Consider the following 6,000-nt stretch of genomic DNA (forward strand, 5'->3'; position numbering starts at 1 on the left):
TATCTTAGCTTTAGCCTGCCTACCACAGGCTACCCTGGGAGGGTGCCCTGGTGGACACATGGCCTGTGATACCAGACAATTCAGTCTTAGTTTGTTTAAACTGCCTTTTTGGCTTCATTAAGAACCACTATGTGCTCTTTAACTGATCCCAGGAAAGGATAGAGATTAGAAGGGGTCAAGAGACCTGTGTTTGGTCCTATCTCAGCTGTTAGCCAACTATGAGGAAGACCTCATAGTCTTCTCCAAATGTCCTTCTGTGCTTCAGTATCTTCCATCTATAAAAGGACTAGATGGGGCTACACAATTTCCAAATGGTCTTTCCCTTTACCCACCTCTACTCCAATATCCTAGAACAGAATTGATTACACAACTGGCGCCTAATAAAAGGAGACTTACTGGATAGTATTTGCCTCCAGGCCAGACCTCTGAGAACAAACAGTCCCTTAGAGGCCCTTCTTTCAGATATCCAGTACTATAGGGAGCATCATGAGGATTCACGATACCACCTGTACTGGTTTGACTCATGTCAACTTGACACAAGCTAGTGTCATCTGAGAGAAGGGAACCCCAATTGAGAAAATACTTCCATAAAATCAGGCAGTAGGCAAGCTTGTAGGGCATTACCTTAATTAATGATTGATGGGGGAGGACCCAACCTATTGTGGGTAATGTGACCACTGGGCTGGTCCTGGGTTCTATAAGAGCAAGCCAGGAGGAGCAAGCAAACCAGAAAGCAGCACTCTTCCATGGCCTCTGCATCAGCTCCTACATCTAGGCTCCTGAACTTTTTGGGTTCCTGCCTTGGCTTTCCTCAATGAACTGTGACTCAGGACATGTAAGCTGAATATACCTTTTCCTTCCCAAATTGCTTTTGGTCATGGTGTTTCATTACAGCAATAGTAATGCTAACTAAGACACCACTCCTGTCTGGCTAGGGAAGAGGTCCCATTCTCAGCCCTTGGATGGGGACACATTTATCTTAGAAGCTTTGTCAGCACTACACCTAATTGAAGAAACATTTCTATCTTGTAACATCCTGACAGAGGTCTACTAGGACAAAAATTTAAGGTTTCTACTGGGGCTTCTGGCTGGAGCTGATAACTGCATAGGTACCTACCTGTTGTTCAGAGCAACTCCAGCCTCATCCAGGAGCTGGTTGGAAAGGCAGGACTGCAACCTCAGTCCCAGGCTGAATCAGAACTGTGCATTAACCAATTGTGCTTGCATGCTGGAAATTTCTAAGCTCTGTCATAGCCTCTCATCGGGCTTGAGGATTAAGGCTCCCATAGCCCATGGTCCTTGTTACTTGTTCACTGGCCTGTCTGTTCTTTTGGAGGTCTATAAGTGAGACAACCATGTCGGCAGGCTCCTGTTAGAGCCTGGAACTAGATATTGACCCTTTGAGTCTGCCTTTGCTGAGTTTGGCTCACATGGATCAAATGTCCTTCCTGTTCCTTAGACTTTCCCATTCATTTATTTGCAAGAAGACTTTTAGTGTTTCCTTGGCCATTAGATTGCTTGAAGAAGTGCACCTCAGTCTTTCACTTCTACCACACAGGCACTGCTACCCATATTCATATACAAGACAAACATAAACATACATGTACACACACATACAAACACACAGAGATATATCCACACACATACACACAGATATGCATGCATACACAGATAGAGACAGACATAACTAACTAGATACACACAAACATAAACACACATATACATACATATATATATATATATATACATACACATAAACACACAGATACAGACAGATACAACTACACACATACAGACACACAAGCACAAACAAATATATATACAGACATATAGAGAGAAACATACATACACATATACAAGCACACATCACACACATATTCATACATACACAGATATGCACACATACAGACACATTCAGTACAGACACATGCAGAGACATGCATACACAGACACATTCGTATGCATACATACCCATTCTGACAAACACAATGTTTACCTATAGTCGGGGCGCATCATACATATACACATAGAGACACATAGATATACACCACACACACATACACACACACACACACACACACACACACTCACAAGGGGAAAGGAGAGAGCCTTTTATAAAGATTGTGTATATCGTGGCTTTTTAGCCAGTTTGAGATTGGGCTTCCTGAGGAGTCCATGAGCTCTGAATTAATATGCTGAACATATGTGTGTGTGCATTTTTGTCCTGACAAATGAGAAAGGGTCTATGGCTTTTCTAGATTCTCAAAAGAGCCTATGACCCAAATTAAAACAAAAACAAAAACAAAAACAAAAACAAAAAAAATCCCAAAATATCCTTGGTCTCAGTCTAGGTCAGCCTCTCAGGGTTTACTTAAAACCTTGCTGGGGATGAAACAGGGCCTAACTGGAGGGCCCTTATGAGAACAGTCCCTGTTCACCAGTTAGCCATGGCTTTGCTTGCTCTTCTCTGCTCCTCCAAATTTCTCTTTGTTCTTCGTATTATCTCTATCAAGGACTATTTTCAGGGCTGATTGGAAACAGAGAGTGGGCCTGGCGGCACAGTGACAGGGGAGAATGTTTGCCGGAAAAAGCATGGGCAGTCGTTGAGAGCGAAGGCAATTAGCCTTCAGAATTGGCCGGTATTCCTTACTTTCCTTCTTTTTTTCTAAGTGAACCAGTGAAGCCATTTTCTAGAAAATGGCAAAGAGCAGATTCAGGACTGCAATTTCCTTGTCTCTGCCCAGAAGGATGTTCTGGGACAGGAGCCATGTCACCATGCTCTGTGCTGTGCTGGGCATTCTGGTTTCTGAGACTGATTGTCTATTCATCATTCCAGGGTTCTGCTGGGTTGTGGGTTGGAGGGCATCTCTGGGGTCATCTGGCTCCTGGGTTGTTAAGGCTAGCTCCACTGCAGGAAGGAAGCCTACCGCTTGTGACAATGTATTTCTCTAACCCCTGTGCCTGCAAACCACATGGCTGCGGGAAGAACTCTCCAGGACAGACGCTGAAGGCAGCAGCATTTCCTAGGACCCCAGCCTGGCTCTTATTAACCAGTTTCTGACCCCCTGGTGACCCGATCTCTTGTTTTTGTGAGCAGATGCCTTGGATGCTGAGATTAAGTTCTCTGTCTTCATACTGTGGCTCTCCCAAGGATGCACCCCTGGCTTCTCCTCACCTTCCCCATCTGTTCTAAGTTTTCTAGCTAGTTCCAATAACCAGATCCCTTAGCCTAACCCCAGCACCTTGCTAGCCCTTGGCCACTGAGAGGGGAATTTGGCTACTTTAGCCCATCGGCTTTACCAAACAAGCACATCTATAATTGCTATCTACACCTTTGCCAATCAGTCTACTTATTTCAGGCCTGTCATAGCCTATGTCTCAACAATGACATATCTCTCATTTGAATGAGTTTGTTCAGTCTCCTTTTAGGCTGGGTTTTCTCCATTTGGGAGGGAAATTTGCAGACTCTAAGCTCCTTATTTATTTTATACACAGCCTATCCCACTGTCGAGAAACCTGGGCCTTAACAATGGCTTCATGGAGTGTGAGCTCAATATGTTGTTGAGTCTGGCTTTAAAGAATTTTATTGAGCATTTTCACATCTATATTCATCAGAGAAATTAGTGTATAGTTTTCTTTTTTTTGTTATATCCTTATCTAATCATCAAATGGACCAATGAACTGTATAGAGAGTATCTAAAGGAAGAAATGAGAAGATCCAAAGAATACTTGAAAAATAATGCCTGCCATCCTCTTCCAACAGGAAAATGAAAACCCTGGTCAGAATGGCTATCACCAAGAAAGCAAATGACGACAAACGCTGATAAAGATGCAGAAAAAGAGAAACCCCTGCACACTGCTGGCTGGGGGGCAAAGTAGTGCAGCCTGTGAAAATAAGTATGGCGGCTTCTCCAAAAAGAAGAAAAAGCAAGAAAAAAAGAAAAAGAGAAGCATCACTAATGAATATATACCCAAAGGATGCTAAGTCAGCACACCACAGGGATAAGGATAAGGGCATTTTCAGGCTTCTGACTCTCCTACTTGCAACACTTGAGACAAGGAATTGATTTAGAATGGGTTAAAAATATGGTAGATATACACAGTGAATTTTTTTTTTTTTGTCTATAAAAAAGAATGAGTAACATTTTCAGGAAAATAGGACTGGAGATAAGCATGTTTAGTGAAGTAAACCAGACTCAGAGACACAACATTTTTTATTTTATTTTATATACAGAGTCTAGACTTAAATTATATTTAATCTCTTAATATATGATCTCTGTCTGTATATGTTATACATATGTCAGACATGAAAGTGAAAGGGAGACTGTGCAAGAGGAGGAAGAGTTCTAAAGAAGAAGGTAATGGAAGAGAGGATAATGGACCCTAAGTGGCATAAAAACAGAAGAGGAGCCATTAGGGCCCGGTGGGGGACTTGCAGAAAGTGGGGGAGGGTGGGAGAGGGCTGTGGGAGGGGCAACAAGAATAAAGTAAATGACATATGTGCGGAAATATGACAACAAACCCATGACTGCTTGTATGCTAACTTAAACAGCAACATTTAAAAATAAATAAATAAACCCCAAAACTGTTCTTGGGCAGGCCAGCTGGCTACATGGGTAAAGGTCCTCTCTTTTATGCTCAGTGACCTGGGATGAGTTCCCAGAGTCCTCTTAGTGGAAGGAGAGAACTGACTCCTGCAAGCTGTCCTCTGGCCTCCACGTGAGCGCCACGGTGTTTGTGCACACAAACATACGTAATAAAAAATTGTAAAAATATACTTTAAAAAAGTGGGTCCTTAGGGCTGGAGCGGTGGCTCAGTGGTTATGGACTGCTCTTGCAGAGGACCAGAGTTCTAGTTATGGCATCCCTGTGAGCTGGTCCACAGCCACCTGTAAGTCCAGTTCCAGGGAACCTGATATGCTCCTGATACAGTCTCACATCCCAAACCCACATGTGCGCGTGTGTGCGTCTATTCTCTCTCTCACACACAAGGTTTTTAAAAGCAGCATTGTCAGCTGAAGCTGTTCCTGAAATCGTGGTCTCCTGGTTGGTGTCCTTTGAGTTACAAGGCGATTAGGTGTGTGGGCTTTGGAATCCACTGAGTGGTGTCGAAATGCCCATTTTTTTACTTATTAGCTGTGTGATCTCAGTAAAATTACATAACATCTCAGGATCTTGGGTTTGCTGTGAAACAGAGCTAATGGTACTCCTGAGTTCAGAAGGTGTTGTGAAGATTAAAGGTCATTGAGACATGGAGTGGGAGTGCATTTGGGAATAGCTATTGCTGTAATTTTTTTTCCTACCTTCTTTTAAACTTCTCATTTGGCTTTAAACTGCTCCCATTTCATCTTGTTCTTCAGTTGTTTGTCTGGTCCACTCAGCTAAACTGAGCTCTTGGAAGGAAAAATAGCAGCTTCATCTTGATTCTTACCCCTTTCTTAGGATGGGGTGAGGCGCAGCGTATGCACATACTCACCAACAGGTGGTTAATTGAGTCAAGTCAATAAGACTTACACAGTTTAATTAAGGCAGCCTAGCAAATAGTTCAAAGTCAGCCATGATTAGCCAAGCCTGGTGGGTTTGCAGTGAACAGGACAGTGAGAATTATTAACCAAATCCTCTCTCCTCATCCGACACTCAATTCCCTGAAGGAGGTTGTAGGCACCTCTGAGCTCTCTTGAAAAGCATCCCATCCAAGGCAGGTCTCTATCCATCCACCCTTCAGGCTGGCATCAAGTGACAGTATCCCTAGTGTGGGAGTCAAGGACAGTCTTTTGGGGTGCAGCCACAGTACCCCCAGGAACCTGTAAAGAATGTTCTGGAAGCTGTGTTGAGGAAACGCTGAAAGTGGGGTTGTGAGGCAATGCTCATAGGGGCATCAGGAGGCCATACAGGTTGACGTCCCACGCAGGTGCAGTGAATCCAGGACTCACAGCCTGATCTGCTTCCTTCTTCCTGTATATAGCACCGCGCATCCTGTGGGGGCCTCCTGCTGTAGAG

General features: G+C 43.6%; 1 long non-coding RNA gene across 2 annotated transcripts in view; it reads left to right on the forward strand.

The window, feature by feature from the left end:
• The window catches only part of LOC110553182 (uncharacterized), a 58,493-nt gene extending 53,777 nt beyond the window's left edge, over positions 1 to 4,716 (forward strand). Inside the window, exon 4 of one of the 2 annotated variants that reach the window (XR_009585105.1) lies at positions 3,764 to 4,716. This is a non-coding gene — a long non-coding RNA (uncharacterized LOC110553182). The remainder of the gene's footprint in view (positions 1 to 3,763) is intronic. The other variant, XR_009585104.1, reaches the window with a different exon arrangement.
• The last annotated feature ends 1,284 nt before the right edge of the window (positions 4,717 to 6,000 follow it).

The sequence above is a fragment of the Meriones unguiculatus genome, chromosome 1 (genome assembly GCF_030254825.1).
Source record: "Meriones unguiculatus strain TT.TT164.6M chromosome 1, Bangor_MerUng_6.1, whole genome shotgun sequence".
Lineage (NCBI taxonomy): Eukaryota > Metazoa > Chordata > Mammalia > Rodentia > Muridae > Meriones > Meriones unguiculatus.